The sequence below is a fragment of the Gossypium hirsutum genome, chromosome D12 (genome assembly GCF_007990345.1).
Source record: "Gossypium hirsutum isolate 1008001.06 chromosome D12, Gossypium_hirsutum_v2.1, whole genome shotgun sequence".
NCBI lineage: Eukaryota > Viridiplantae > Streptophyta > Magnoliopsida > Malvales > Malvaceae > Gossypium > Gossypium hirsutum.
Genome location: NC_053448.1, coordinates 49,642,919 through 49,660,930, shown reverse-complemented (window position 1 = coordinate 49,660,930; position 18,012 = coordinate 49,642,919).

Here is an 18,012-nt window from a genome sequence, read left to right as displayed (position 1 = left end):
GTCGGTTACGCATGAGGAAGGATTAGCACCCTCATTACGCCCAAAAATTAGTACCTAGTTAATTAATTAATGTCTTAAGGTCGAAAATTTTAAAAATATAATCTTTAAAAACTTAAAACGTTGCATATTAAGACCCTTTTCAATTTAGAGAAGCAAAAATGACACACCCAATACGTTAGGGCACAACATTCTAATTTCCCCCAAAATGAATTAGATCAGAATACTTATACAATAAAACTTTAAAAGAACATCCACTCATCCAAGATTTAAGAAATCACACCCAATACGTTAGGGCACGATCCCTTTAGAATCCCAAACTCGGAATATTTCCTTTACTTTAAAAGAACATCCACTTATCCAAGATTTAAGAAATCACACCCAATACGTTAGGGCACAATTCCTTTAGAATCTCAAACTCGGAATATTTCCTTCATGATTTTTAAAAAAATCTTCATTTCGAGAAATCATGCGTCACATCCAATACGTTAGGACACAACGTGTTGAATTCCCAATAATGAGTTTTTATTTTAATTAAAAGAATATCCATTTTGAAAAAGTTTGATTTTAAAAATCGAGTAAAAATGTAATGTTATGCTACATTAAATATATAATGCAATAATAAATACTACGATAGCATAGAAATAATGCAAATATATGAACAAATAAGTAAAATAATGGCCTGCAAAATATCAAATAAATGGACAAGATAATAAAAAATATATGTAAACATAAATTAATAGACAAATAACTGAAATAAAAAAAATATACATACATCCATGAAAATATATAAGTTTAAAATAATTAAGATAATATCAAAATTAATAAAACATGTGTCTAAAATATACGAAAAATATTAGTTTTTTTAAAGGTGTAAATATATGCAAAAGAAACATATTTATATATATACATATAATAATAATAATTTCATAAAAAATTAGAAATACTGATTTTAAGAAAAATATGAGAAAGGACTAAATTGGGTCGGAAGTAAAAAAACAGGGGTAAATCCGCAAATAAATAAAAGTAAAAGGATTAATTTGAACGCGCGAATTACATAAAGGGGCTGGAAGGGAAATTTTCCCTTCTCCTCTAAAACGACGCCGTTCAACTTAGACCCAATTGAAATAAAAATAAATAAAAGGGTAAATTAAGAAAAATAAAAATAAAAAAAATTACAAAAACATTAAAAGGCGGAGGGGCTAAATAAAATAAATAAATAAAATTCGCAGTGGTATCACCTTCTCCCCCTTTTTAAAATCGTAAATAAGTAAAAAAATAATCGGAAGAAAAAAATAGTAAGCCACCTTTAAAAAACTGCCAATCGTTCTCTTTTTTATTCCTCTTCCTCCTTTTTTTCTTTCAACAATGAAGGGAGAAGCCTCTATTTATAGTTGAGCCTCCCCAAATCCAACGGTACAGATCAATTACATCAACGGCTGAGATTAAAGGGTATCTACAAATTAAATCTCTAAGATTACAAAATCATATATTCTAAGATTGCATATCATATCTAAGATTATATATCATATCTAAGATTGCATATCATATCTAGGATTGCATATCATATCTAAGATTGCATATCCTCAAAAATTATGTTTCCATATGCGAGCCCGGGCTAAAATTGGGTATTACAGCTGCCCCTCTTTGCTCGTTGTCGTGTAACAGGAACGGAGCAAAGACTTTAAAAATGCCCAATTTTGCCCGGTCTTGCTGGAACATGAAACTCTTCTTCTTCAAGTAGCCTCATTCCTTCCTACTGCATCTTCAAAAGTATAGGAGCTAGTGCTTCAATCTATTCCACTGCAACTGCAGGGAGATAAGACTTACAATCTTCAACCTATTCCACTGCTGACCAGGGAGATAGAATTACTGACTTCAATGTACTCCACTGTAACCACAGGGAGGTAAAATCCACCATCTTCGATCTACTCCACTACTACTTAGGGAGATAAGATCTGAAATCTTCAATCTATTCCACTATTGCCTAGGGAAGTAGAATTACTAGCTTCAATGTACTCACTGTAACTACAGGGAGGTAAAATCCGCAATCTTCAATCTGCTCCACTACTGCTTAGGGAGATAAGATCTGAAATCTTCAATCTATTCCACTGCTGCCCAGGGAAGTAGAATTACTAGCTTCAATGTACTCCACTATAACCACATGGAGGTAAAATCTGCCATCTTCAATCTGCTCCACTACTGCTTAGGGAGATAAGATCTGAAATCTTCAATCTATTCACTATTGCCTAAGGAAGTAGAATTACTGGCTTCAATGTACTCCACTATAACCACAGGGAGGTAAAATCCGCTATCTTCGATCTACTCCACTACTTCTTAGGGAGATAAGATCTGAAATCTTCAATCTATTCCACTACTGCCCAGGGAAGTAGAATTATTGACTTTAATGTACTCCACTACAACCACAGGGAGGTAAAATCCGCCATCTTCGATCTGCTTCGCTGTCAATACAGGAAGGCAAGATCTGCTATCTTTAATCTATTCTACTGCTGCCCAGGGAAGTAGAATTACTGGCTTCTATATACTCCACTATAACCACAGTGAGGTAAAATCCGCCATCTTCGATTTACTCCACTACTGCTTAGGGAGATAAGATCTGAAATCTTCAATCTATTCTACTGCTACCCAGGGAAGTAGAATTACTAGCTTCAATGTACTCCACTATAACCATAGGGAGGTAAAATCCGCCATCTTCGATCTGCTCGACTACAAACGAGGAAGGCAAGGTTTTGTTTTCGATCTGCTTCGCTGTCGATACAGGAAGACAAGATCTGCTCTTTCACTGATCTGTTCTCTGGGGAGCATGACCTGTATAATGAACTTAATTATGCCTAATGATTAGAATGACATGATCAAAATGCATCAAATGCATGAATGCAAAATTTTATTTTTTTGAGAATGATCCCGCTTAGGTTGTCATTACTCGAAGTTTATTAAGGCTTTGTGACTAATGTGCTACAACGCCTTCTTACTTGACTAGCTTTTCTGAAGAAACCTTTAGTCAGGTTGCCCTCCAATTTTAATCTATTGGGGTGCAAAAATTCATACCATCATTCTCCTACTAAAATACGTGGCTTTCCTCAATCCTTTCCTATCACAATTCAAGGATACATGATCTAAATCTTTATGGTCCTTTACACCATTCCCAGGGTATCGTACCAAAGGCTCATGTGCAAATAAAGGCTCTCTTCCCCGAGGTAACCTCCTGGTGATCATTACTTGCTTGTTTGATTTAGGCTTTGTCATCAACACGACATCCAATGTTTTTGACAGCAAAATCCAAAGAGAAAGTCCTAGTTTAGACTGTTCCTTTTCAGATTTCTAACCTTTAAACCCGGTGCGTTCTAAATAATAGTCCTGTTTCAGGCTCTTGTATTATTTAGAAACTCCTAGAGTAATATGCAAAACCTCCTTCGTGAAAGTTTCATTAGTCCATTATTCATTATTCTAATGCAACATGCTTGCAAAAAGGGTATAACAATGGATGAGAATACAATTGGTTCTGAGCATAGCTTGAAAGGAATAGATTATCAAAAATAGTAAACAATGATAGCAAAGAAATTGATTGGGAATATGTATCTTGGAAAAGAATGAAGTATTTCAAGAATAAAAAATTCAGTATGAATATTGGGTGCCCCAGATATCGCAGCTTGAACTTCTCTGTACAAACTTTTTAAAGATCCTTCTGAGTTTGACATGTGTTTAGGTGATCCACAGTACTCTGTCAATGCCCCAAGATGTTGCCTACCTTTTCCTGATAATTCAGGTATAACAAGATCACCACATGCCCCAATCTGGTTAAACTTTGAGTTACTCTAATCACCTTGTGCCCCATTCTGATCAATATTTGAGCCGCCCTTTTCGGGTTTTCAACTCAAATCCCCTTTGGTCTCAAAGTGCCTTTTGCGGGTTTTCACTTTGGCCTCTCCATTTTCTTTTTTTTTTCTTTCACTTTCATTTTTTATTTTTGTTTTTGTTTTTTGTTTTTTTTTTGAATCTGAACTCATAGGATTAGATAAGTTCTCGTTATCCCTTTCGATCAGCACCAATGTAAGATCTTCTTTGTGATCAAATTTCTTTCATAGAGCCTTTTGGGGCAAAATTTAATTATGACGAAAACTTTGGATCTTCCTCTTCAATTAGGATGAAATCCAACAACGGAGAAATGGCAACTTGACTTCGACAGGCTAAACCATGATGAGCCAAAGGATAAGGCATTGCCTCGACAAAGAATTCTAAATGCATCGTTCATGATGTTAATCTTGAACATACTGTAAATTCTTGATATCGTATTGTTGTTCCAATTACAATGTCGGTGTTTACTCAAGCATATCCTAATATGACCATATGAAGACATCTTTGAACTCTTTGAAGTAACTCAACAAGGTCATGCTTCATTTCTTCGGTTATGCACGCAATCTTAAAGTCACAATCTCCATTCTCCCCTCATGAAGTAAGATTTTATTCCTATTCTACCATCCTCAGCAAGTCTGAAAATAGGATACAATCTGTGTCATCTTTAAAGTAATGAGATCCCTCTAAACACAAATCCCACTCAAAAGGAACTTCTGAGTCCGTAACAACATCACTCATGTCATTGATATCTGGGGACCCATAGTAAATACCAAAGAATATATAAAAGAATGTATGAATAATCATTTGTACAATTATGGATGAATAAAAGAATAATATGGAAGAAGATCCGAAAGAATGAAAGTATAATTATTCGAAAAGAATATTGGCTTAAAAAAATAAATGCAAAGATGTATTTTATTAGAATAACGACGTTCAGACATGAGCCTATTTCATAAAGGAATTCTTATTGCCTCTAGGCTGAAGGCAACAAGTGTGTTTTGAACATTACTCTGAGTAATCTCTAAATACTACAGGGGCTTCTTCTGCAGTCAAATTATTTAAAACACTCCTAAGTCTATAAGGGCAAAAATCTGACAAGGTCTCTTCTTCAGTTGTTTCATCGTGAACACTTCTCGACACCCCTTCATATTCAATCATGACTGGGTACTAGATGAACCATCTATCTTGACAATACCCATGTTGATGAATTTTTCAACTAGCTTTTTGAAGGTAATGCAATTTTCTATGGAATGCCCCGTAATTCCTGTATGATAATCACATTGTGCACTTGCATCATACCATTTGGGATACGGGGGCTGTGGAGGCTTCACATGTAAAGGAGCAACAACATGCGCATTGAATAAGCTTTGATACAGCTCCTTGTACGACATTGGAATTGGCGTGAACTGGAGCTTTTCAGTACCTAGCTTCACACCTAATTCTTGTCTTGATGAACCCTGTTGATTAGCAATCGATTTGTCGTACGTATTCACGCTGTTTACCTCATTTCCCTTTTCTTTTGAGGCTTGCCTTCTGTTATTTCCTCTAGTATCAATCTTTCCGCTCCTTATGGCGCTTTCAATCATTTCACCATTCATGATTATGTCAGAAAAGCTTTTTGTTGCACTCCCTAACATATGTGTGATGAATGGGGCTTTCAATGTATTAACGAAAAGCATCGTCATCTCTCTTTCTAGAAGAGATGGCTGAACTTGGACAGCAACCTCCCTCCATCTCTGTGCGTACTGCCTGAAACTTTCACCAGGCTTCTTCTCCATGTTCTGCAGAATAATTCTATCAGGTACCATGTCAGTCACATGGCTGTACTGTTTCAAGAATGCCTGTGCTAGATCTCTCCATGAATTAATTTGGGTACGGTTCAATCGATTGTACCACCTGGATACTGCCCCGTGAGGCTATCTTGGAAGCAATGTATCAGTAACTGGTCATTATTAACATATCCAGTCATCCTCCTGCAAAACATAGTAATATGTGCTTCGGGGCTACTGGTTCCATTATACTTCTCGAACTCTGGTGTTTTGAACTTGTGAGGAAGTACCAGACCTGGAACCAAGTTCAATTCTCTAGCATCAATTCCGTGGTAGCTCTCAGTACCTTTTATCACTTTAAGTTTTTCCTCCAACCATTTATACCTTTCCTCGAGCTGTTTTGATAGTTCCTCATTCATTTTTTCCTTTCCAGCCATCTCATCAAAATCAGGAATAGCAGGATTAACAAAATTGGCACCGGGGTTAGAGCCTAATCCCATCTGGAAATTCATTTGTGTTGCAGCATCACCCGGAGGATTAATGGTAACAGAGGACCTACGCGGGTATATCTCAACTTGTTGGGGTGTAAAGTCCGGAGGATAGACAAGTCCCTCATTGTCACCTTCTTCATTATTGAGCACCAATCCCTTTCCTTTGTCAACTCCTCCAGCCAATAACTGAGTCAACTTAGCCATCATACTCCTTTGAGATTCTATTATCTTTTCCATCATCTTTTGTTGAATCTTTTCTAATTGCTCATTCATTTGCTCTTGCATTTCTTTCTGGAACTGTTTTAGCCTTTGGCCCATGTCTCTAGTTTTGGATCGAGTTCCGTAGCAGTGTTTGATAGCTTGATTGGTTTCCAGATTAACTGATGAGTAATTTAGATTAATTAGAATCCCTTAATATATTTATTAATGCATATGAAACAATGCAATGCGTGAAATGAAATGCCATGTCATGCAAATAAAACACCAAAAGTCAGTATAACATAGAAACACAAGATATAATCAAGAAATAGTAAAGATCCCTAATTGGATATCTACTAGGGTATAGTATAATTCTACCTAGGGTGGATTCCTAAGGTTCATTATATGAAGTTTGGCTTCTAGAGTAAAGGTACCCGAACCAGCAGATTCCTCAATCCTCACCCATTATAGGCTCATATGGATCGAGTTCAATTCAGGGGAATACATTTCCCTATGGTTGCACGGAGATGAAAAATCTCACGAAAACATAGGTACGGATGTATCCCGAAAGCAATCCACTACCCTACACGGAGGTAAAACCTCTCAAAGGTATAGTTTCTCACTCCCACTTAAAAGGGTAACATTGTTCAACTCATGAAATGTATAATGCAAACAATATTTAAACAAGAAGATAATGAATGCAAAAGGATGTCATGAGTTTTTTTTTTAAAAAATATTTTCTCGACCATAAGATAAAAATTAATCAACTTTGTGGCTCGACTCTCTTAAAAAAATTCCCTAGTAGAGTCGCCAAGCTGTCGAAACCATTTTTTTTAAAACAAAAAATTTTAGGTTGTCGACTTAAAAAAAAAAGGAAAATGAAGGTTGGGAGTCGCCACCAATCTTTTATTAAGGTGTGATTGGGTCACCTAAAAACGACTTTGGTCAACGAATTTTAGAAGAACGGGTTCGGGAGTCGGTTACGCATGAGGAAGGATTAGCACCCTCATTACGCCCAAAAATTGGTACCTAGTTAATTAATTAATGTCTTAAGGTCGAAAATTTTAAAAATATAATCTTTAAAAACTTAAAACGTTGCATATTAAGACCCTTTTCAATTTAGAGAAGCAAAAATGCCACACCCAATACGTTAGGGCACAACATTCTAATTTCCCCCAAAATGAATTAGATCAAAATACTTATACAATAAAACTTTAAAAGAACATCCACTCATCCAAGATTTAAGAAATCACACCCAATACGTTAGGGCACGATCCCTTTAGAATCCCAAACTCGGAATATTTCCTTTACTTTAAAAGAACATCCATTTATCCAAGATTTAAGAAATCACACCCAATACGTTAGGGCACAATTCCTTTAGAATCTCAAACTCGGAATATTTCCTTCATGATTTTTAAAAAAAATCTTCATTTCGAGAAATCAATGCGTCACATCCAATACATTAGGACACAACGTGTTGAATTCCCAATAATGAGTTTTTATTTTAATTAAAAGAATATCCATTTTGAAAAAGTTTGATTTTAAAAATCGAGTAAAAAATGTAATGTTATGCTACATTAAATATATAATGCAATAATAAATACTACGATAGCATAGAAATAATGCAAATATATGAACAAATAAGTAAAATAATGGCCTGCAAAATATCAAATAAATGGACAAGATAATAAAAAATATATGTAAACATAAATTAATAGACAAATAACTGAAATAAATAAAAAAATATACATACATCCATGAAAATATATAAGTTTAAAATAATTAAGATAATATCAAAATTAATAAAACATGTGTCTAAAATATACGAAAAATATTAGTTTTTTTTAAGGTGTAAATACATGCAAAAGAAACATATTTATATATATACATATAATAATAATTTCATAAAAAAATTAGAAATACTGATTTTAAGAAAAATATGAGAAAGGACTAAATTAGGTCGGAAGTAAAAAAATAGGGGTAAATCCGCAAATAAATAAAAGTAAAAGGATTAATTTGAACGCGCGAATTACATAGAGGGGCTGGAAGGGAAATTTTCCCTTCTCCTCTGAAACGACGCCGTTCAACTTAGACCCAATTGAAATAAAAATAAATAAAAGGGTAAATTAAGAAAAATAAAAATAAAAAAAATTACAAAAACATTAAAAGGCGGAGGGGCTAAATAAAATAAATAAATAAAATTCGCAGTGGTATCACCTTCTCCCCCTTTTTAAAATCGTAAATAAGTAAAAAAATAATCGGAAGAAAAAAATAGTAAGCCACCTTTAAAAAACTGCCAATCGTTCTCTTTTTTATTCCTCTTCCTCCTTTTTTTCTTTCAACAATGAAGGGAGAGGCCTCTATTTATAGTTGAGCCTCCCCAAATCCAACGGTACAGATCAATTACATCAACGGCTGAGATTAAAGGGTATCTACAAATTAAATCTCTAAGATTACAAAATCATATATTCTAAGATTGCATATCATATCTAAGATTATATATCATATCTAAGATTGCATATCATATCTAGGATTGCATATCATATCTAAGATTGCATATCCTCAAAAATTATGTTTCCATATGCGAGCCTGGGCTAAAATTGGGTATTACAATATGCATATTTTATTACTTCAATCGATTGTATACGTATTAATATATTTATATTTTACTCAAAATTTTACCCAAGCTCGACCCAAATTTAAAATGCTAAACTCAATCCGTTCGTATTAATTTTTTTAGATTATTTTTATGCAAAAACAAATATAAAAATTATAATCTATCAAATACACTAAAAAATTGAAATTATATTAAAAAAATCTTTATACTTAAACAAAACTAAAATAGTTGCAACTTAGCAATATAAAATAAGAGTTGTACAATATCCAAACAATAACAACACAATAGTAGCAATATAATAACAAAATGGTAGCAAAACAACTTATTTGGATCGGGTTGGGCCTGGGCAAAAAAACCTACCCAAGGTTCAACCTATTTAGAAAAACGAGTCTTATTTTTTTGTCTAAATTTATTTTTCGGGCCTATAATTTTGCCGAAACCCTCCCACTTTTCGTGCAAACCTTCAAGTTTGGGTAGGTAGCCCGATTCATGATCAGGTCTAGCCTTAACTTTTATGTTGTAATTAATAAATACATGATGCAAATTCTATGAGAACCAAGGGCGAAGCTAGAAATTTTTTTGGGACAAAATTAAATTGTATATTTTTATGATAGTAAAAATACAATTTCACCATTTTAATAACCTATATTTTATAATTTTTAAAGGATTAAATCAAATTTTTTATCATTTTAAGGGCCAAAGTGTAAATTTACCATTACAAATTTAAAATTTTATAAATCATAGAAAGACCTAAATGAAAATTTGTTTATTTTAGAGGGATGAGACCCCTACCAGCCCACTGGCTTCACCATTGATAAGAACAATTTAGGGTGTGTTTAGTATTACTTCTAAGAAGCATTTTTGGAAAAAAAGTAATTTTGAGACAAAATCATTTGCTATTTTTTGAGAAAAAAAATATGTTTCTCCTAAGCCAAAAAGTGGCCAAAAACATTTTTTTGAAAAATTAAAAAATTTAACTTATCCCCAAATTTTTTTTTTTGAAAAGCATATTACTAATCTAAACCACGTTCTATCATATTAAAAAATTTATATTCGAACCGAGTGAGTCAAATAAAATAATATAATAAATTCTTAAATAATTTTATATTCCAATAATCTAAATTAAAAAACTTTTTAAAAATAATACAGTGCAATATACTAATTCGATTGTGAAACCACGCGCCGTCTCTTATCGGAAGTAGCATTTGTTCGCGTTGATGGCGAGTGCGAGTTGTGCGCGTGTGGGATTAGTATGGGTCTATTCTATTGACGTAAATGGGTTGCTAAAAGTCAAAACGCTGCGCTTCAGTAGTCGAAAAAAAGGCTAAAAGGATGGAGGAATGATTTCTATGTTTTCATGATGTTTGCCACAGAGAAAATAGTAAAACTTGGAGGCAGCTTTCAGTGTTTTAAAACTTGCTGCCAGTGTCAAACTATTTATATTACCACTCCTAAACTTTTTTTTCCAATATTATATAATGTAATATTATAAACATGTGCTTCAACGTACTTGAATTTACGTTCTCCTACATTGACAATAATATCTATGCCTATTGAACTAGGACTCAATCAACCAAAATTAATTAATTTAAATGCTTAAAAATTTAATAATAAAAAATATATTATGTAAATGTTAATGTAATAACATAATAAATAATAAAACGTATTTTTTTATAAACTCGATTTTTTTAAAATTTATGCTTTTATACAGATTATAGATAATTCATTACTAACTAAACTGGTTCAAATTTTAAGACATAAGACAAATATGGTTTTTTTTTAAATAATTGTTATTTTGTCTACCATTACAAATTCAAGAAAGGAGACCAATTACCAAAAATTAGACTTTGGATCATGTTAACACACAACAACTTTATAACTTCAAGTGCAACTATTTCGGCAAGACAAATATAATTATTTCATATTTAAGGTAAGGAAACTAAATTAAAACTAGAAGGCAACCAATACAAATGTGACAGATGGTGTATTCTTATTGGATATCATACATTTTGTTTTTTTTGGTAAAATGAGAAAATTTATAGTTCAAATACAAAAGACATCATCAACTCTACAGGTGGGAAAATGGAGAGACGAGGAAAGCAAGAGATTAATTATAAAAAAAAAAAAAGTCCGACAATGTGAGGATGATCCTCTCCAAATATCAGAGATGAAGCCACCGATTCACCTATGGAAGAATCGATGTCATTTGAAGACAAACTCCTTGGCTAAAGAAGTGATACTACTAACGTTGAAAAGAACAATGGATATGTTCATACAAAAATCATAGATAATCTATTTCTCGGAAAGAATCCCTACTTTCATAGCTAAAAGTTTGTCTCAACTGATAATCATCAAGTTACTTGGTAGGAAAATAGGCCTTAATGCTCTGTTAAATAAGATTGATGCACAGCGATCCATAAATCTTATGGATCTTGACAACAATGAGTACCAGTGAAAACTACAGTTGGCGGATGATTAGGCAAAATTTCTAAAGGTCTATAGGTTATTTATGGACAGTATTAATAATACAAGCATGGGCACCATTGTTTTCCACGTTACAAGATTATTACCCTCACAATGTAGTTGTTGGACACGATTATTGAGGTCTTCCAAGGGTCATGTACAAGAAATGTATTTTGACGGCGATTGGAGATGTGTAGTAGGTTTAGAAAAAATTCATCTCGGATGGGCCACTACAAAGTTTCAACTCTTTGCCATTAAATCTGTGGTTAATGGAAAACTTGCAAGCTAGGGGCAACCAAAAGGTGTAGGATTAACTGGAATACGTTTAGAATTATATGTTGGTATGTATGGGAACATAGCAATTGGATAGTCTTTAAAGGGAGTCACTTCTCATCGGAAGCAATCGTGATCAAGGGTGTAGCCTTAGCAAGAGCTATGGAGACTGCATTCAGCAAACAACAACTCCATAGCCATCGGATTGGTTTTTGCAGGAACGTTGGTTTGTGTTGAATCATTCAAGTTGAGTTATGGGCACTCCTGGTTGGGATATTGATAGCATGGAACAAGGGAGCTCGGAAGATCATTGTAGAGAGTGATAAAGCTAATGATAATGGCCTTGCAATGTTGAGACATATTAAGCAACTTTGTTTGCGACAAATTGAGTGTTCACTTTAGGCTTGTTTATAGGGAAGCAAACCTTGTGGCAGACTTCATGGCCAAATACAAATTCAGGAACAACTATGGGCTGATGCAGTTCAATCAATTGTTAAATGGAATGGGGGAAATCCTTACAAGGGATCGGCTTGGAATTTCTCAAACTAGGAGTGTTGCCCTTATTAAAAAAGCTAATATGGAAATTGAGATACAGTTAAAGGATGAATTTACTAATAAAACTTTGAAAAAAAATATTAAAATACAATCATTTCATGTAAAAAGTACACTTGCATTACTATATGAACCAATTGAGATGAGAAAAAGGGGTAAAAGTCATCATTTATTATATTGTTTACTCTGCAGTCTGCATATAACTGTATGTCTGGGAAGTATGAACACTCAACCGGTGCTGAGCTGAAAAAGTAAACATAAAACAAGTAGGGCCATTGAGTATCGGTGCAGCATCGGTGATGGGGTCAAGTTTGTTGGTTTTAAGATCATGCAGCTGCAGCAGTGGCAGGAGGATTGTATTGGGGCATCGGGCCTCATGCGACATTGACCTTCCCAACCACTCTAACCATAACTCATTATCATATGCACTTTCACCTGGCTAATTTTATTTTATTTTTATCCATTTTAATTACAAAATAATGAAAACATTAATTATATATTGAATTACTAATAAAATTAAATATATTTTATATTTTTTTCATAAAAAATATTAAAATATATAAGAAAAATAAAGAAAAAAAGAAAAAAACTAATCTCAAAAGTAATATATAATTAAATTAAAACTATGGTTAAATATTTAATATGTATTTACATAAAAAAAAGTATTTAGAATAACAAAAGCTAAAAGAGAAGGATAAAATATAATTATTAATGATAGCATCATCAATTTATTTAATATTTGGCATAATAATTTATTTTATTCTTTTAACTTTATAAAAAAAATGTTAGTCATTCATTTAATTTTCATCTTTTTTAACTTTTAAGTTTGTGTTTTTTTATCAAATTATTCCAAAATAGATGGTTGAATTGATAAAACAATAGAGGCTAAAATGAAAAACAAAATAATAATTGTAAATTTGGTCACTATACCTAAATTTAATAGATAAAAGAGAAAGTCCCTGAAATTGATTGTATTTCCCAAATTAATTATGAACAAATTGGTGTATTTGGTGGATGATTCATCACTTTTTTTTTTAATAAAAAAATCACTTTGTTTATTTGTGGGAGGCAGACAATTATTGAGCATTTTGATTTATGCTCTATTAACAACTTGAGCTTTTAATGAAGAAAATGACTTGTTTTTTTATTGATGTTTTATGTTTATATAAAAGAAAGAAAGAAATAGAACACCAATTTATTAAAATATATATTTTGTTAATGTTTATTATTGTACAAAAATTTGGTTTTAGTTTTAAGGAACAGTATACCATTAGTTAAAAGACTAAAAAATCTCACGTTATCTAGGAACAAAAGAGAAAAAGATTAAGAATCTATATAAACCCATATAACACGATTTCTTAGGAAAATAAGGGAAATGTGATTTCCGATTTATTTAAAGACATGTGTCACCAAATTTCAAATCTTTTATTTGATAATATTTGGTTTCTTCTAAACTTGCTCATAGACTGGGTCATTTGCCTATGCTTAAAGGGTCGCTCGAAAAATAGAGAGCTTGAAAAATGGACTTAGGTCAATTTTAAGGCTTGTTTTCTACATGGGTCAAGCTTTGGATAATATTTTTTTTATCTAACCTGGCTCGAATATATTATATTATAAAAAATATTATATTAATTATATATGTTAAATAATAATTATATATTTATATTTATATTGATATTAAATCACTAATCCAATAACAATTAAATCTATTACCCAAAACTTAAAATAAACTTACCCAATTAAATAATCCAACCCAAAATATAAAATTTTTAAAAAAAATATTTATTTATATTTTTTTATATAATAAAACATTTATTATATTTATGATAGTGTTTTTTAATATAAATTTTTAATTTGATCTAGATACTTTGCATGGGTCCGATAAAAAAACATCTCTAATTTCTTCTTTAAATATATTTGTATTATTCATAAGCATTTGTTTCATTTATATATAAACTTTATAATTTTATTAGAATATTTGGTTAACTAAATTTAATTAATAAAAAATATTTATGATTTTTATAAATAAGAATTCTGATTATGCCAAAACACCTCTTTTTTTTTTTAAGTTTTGAAGTAGACCTGTCCATGGGTCGGGCGGCCTGGCCCGGTTCGACGGCCCGCCCGAAATATAAGAGGGTTCGTGTAAAAATATAGGCCCAAAATATGAGCTTGGGTAAAAAAACGAGGCCCGTTTAAAAAATGGGCCGGGCCTTGGGCACCACTTTTTTGGCCCGAGCCCGGCCCGAATATAATAAATATATATTTTTTTATTTTTATTTTTAAATTTTAAATTTTAAAATACTTTTAAAATATTTTTTTATTTTTTTATTTTTAAAATTTTTTTAATATTTATTTTAAAAATGGGCCGGGCCGGGCCAGACTCGGGCTTATGATATTTTTCTCGGGCCGGGCTCAAGCAAAATTTCAGGCCCATATTTGGGCCGGGCCGGGCTCGGGCCTAGGAGGCGGGCCAAAAAATTTTTTTGGGCCCGGCCTGGCCCATGGACAGGTCTATTTTGAAGTACCTTTATTAAATATTTTATATAATAACACATAAAAAATTAAAATTTCTATTGATTTATTTAATAACTAAAATAAATTTATTTTCATTAAATAGAAAGGAAAAAAAGAAAAATATATTATTTTAATTTTAAAAATAAAATTTTAATTAGAATGTATTTTCATAACTCAATAAATATTAAGAATTATTTTTTATAATATTTAAATTATCAAAACAATTGATTATTTTACTTATGGTTATTAATTATTATTTTGAATAATGTTATAGTGCATTAACTATATAAAGGAACACATAATATCACGTGTAACCTATGTGGTAGTAGAAACTAGTGATGTATAAAAACATAAGTTTTGAGAAACTTTTCGAATACCTTTTCTTTTTATCATATTACTAATTTGGCATCTAAAATCATTATAATTTAATTTAACGTAAAATAAAGACAAAATTTTAATTAAAAAAAGGTTGACATAAACAATTTGGATTTATTAGTAAATTAAAAATGGTGTAAATATTTATTAAAAATATTTTTAATTTAAATTCATGTAAAATTGAGTTTTTTAAGTTGAATTGAATTCTATATATATAGAATTGATAATGGGTTAGGCTATTTACTTAGGCTCGAAGACTCGCCTGAAAAGTGGAAGGGTTTGGACAAAAATATAAGCCCGAAAAATGGATTTAGACAAAAAAATAAGGTTCGTTTTCTAAACAGGTCAGGCTGAGTGTAGGATTTTTTTTGTTTGGACTGAATTAGCTATTTCTATGTTGTTTTGCTGCCATTTCGTTGTTGTTTTGTTGCTATTTCACGAGTAGGATTTTAATATATTTTCAATTTGTTGGGAAATATTTATTTTAAAGTTTTTAATTTTTTTATATAAAAAATAATCTAAAAAAATTAATACTAGCAGGCCAAGCCGGGCTCAGGTTTAGCATTTTTAATTTGGATCAGACTTGAAGCAGAATTTTAAGCCCATTTTTCGAGCCGAACTGAGCTCAGGCTTAAAAAATGGGGCTAAACTTTTGCATGACTCAGGTCAAACTATGATCAAGTTTATATACAAAATCTAATTTAAATTTATTAATTAGTAAATAAGTGATTGTGATAATTTAATTTATAATTATTAACTAGATGTAAAATTGTGACAAAATTTATGGTTTTAAACTCAATTAAAAGGATTGATGAAATATTGAGATTTGACTTTTACATAATTCCAAGCATAAAATAGAGGAAATGATTTTATCACTTAATTAATATTAAAGTTATATACCAATTAATTTAAGTTTAACTCTAACAAAAACATTCCAATTAAGTTACAACTAATAAAAATTGACTGTAAAAATAATAGAGATGGTTAGAGTTATTTAAAAAAATAATAGAGTATTAGAGTAATGGTTCTTTGAAGAGGTAATATCGAATTATAGTTGAACAACAATGATGACACCAGAGAGATGAAAGATTATATTAATTAATGATGAGGTAATAAAATATTATGCTCTGTGTGTGTGTTTTTTTTAAATTTAGTTCAGAATTGCTACATTATTTATAATAGTAGTATCCATAAGTTGAGAGTTTGAAGTATTTGTAACTCACCAACTCGAGGGTAGTGTAAAAGATTAGTTAGTAACAGAAATTAGGGAAGTTGCTAACAAATTATTGAAGATAGCTGATTAGTATTTCAACAATTACTTTGGAAATGTGTTGTTAGAGCAAAGCAACCTTTCTTATTAGGTTATGGGCTACTTGCAAATAAGACAACAAAAATCATTTATTTGGTTGTTCAAGTTCTTATCCTTCTGTTATCAAAGCCATTGAAAATGCAATTATTGAGGTTTTTCCTAAATCATATTGTTATACCCATTTTGCCCGCCCAATTAACAAATAAAATAAATAAACTAAAGTCCAAAAAATGTCCAAATTACAATACAAACAAAAATAGCCCTAACTAAACCTAAACCCTAGCCCAACAAAGACAGCCCAAAACATTTTCAGAAAAAGAAAACAGGAAGAAATCCTAAGCAGGAAAAACAGCAGCCACCTTCAGCAGCCTCCAGCACGGCATCCAGCCCTCCTCCACGTTTGTACCTGTAAAAGGACTAGGAGAGTCCAATAGCAACACACACAGTGTAAAAGTAGGGAAAATAGGAAATTTCAGGCTATAAAAAGACCCCGAATTCATGTATTTAAAAACACATGAATGAATGAAAAGAAAATAGAGAGAAATCAATTCAAGTACAGACCATTTTCAAAGGTAGTAGTGCCGTTTTTATTTTTATTTACATTTTAAAAAAAAACGAAAATGAAAATAAGAAATATTATGATGGAGGAGCCGATTTCGATGAAAATAGGTAGTCTGGGAGTTAAAAAAACTAATTTTTTTTTTATTTCCGTCCGCAAAAAACTAAAAATATTTTTTTATTTTTCGGCCACCGCGGAGGTCCAGCAAGCTAGGTCGGTCGGCTTCTGGACACTGCAAGAAGAGGGGAGAGGTTTTTTTTGAGTTTTTTTTTTGTGAGAGGGAGAAAATGAATTTTTTTTAAAAAACTTTTTGATTTATATAAAAGATCAAAACGGCGCTGTTTTGGGCCTTAATCTCAGTAGCCAAAACGACGCCGTATAAGGGGTGACCCGACCCGAGGGGAGGATCCGCTTTTTTTGTTAGTGGGTTATTTTCGCGGGTGGTCCTTCCACATTTTTTGATTGTTTCAATTCAGTCCTATTTTCATTATTTTATTTTTTTAAATTAGCCTGCTTAATTTTTTGCGCATTACAATTTAATTCCTGGTATGCTGCGAAGAAGACACATTCCAGAGGATGGTTTATTTTTTCATTTGGTCCTCCCCTCTTTAGCGCGTACTCAATCTAGTCCCTATTCGTTTTTTAGAATCCATTATGTTTTTTCCTCCAAAATTTGTTCTGTTTTCAATATTTAATTTAATTTTTTTTAATTATTATTTTATTACTCTTTAGGGTTTTAATGTTTAAGCTTTATATTATTTTAAATTCATCATTAACGTGCTTATTTTAAACTTATCGTGTATTATTTTATATATTTTTTATAAATTCAATATAATTTGTACACATTTTTTTGTTTTTAATTTTAAAGTTATTTTTTTATATGTTTCTATGTTTTAAAGATTTATATGAAGATATTTTTACAATATACTATTTTTATAGATACATATATAATTCATATTAAGTTATTTCTTATTCTATATATATATATATTATTGGTACTCTAAAAGTTTTTATAT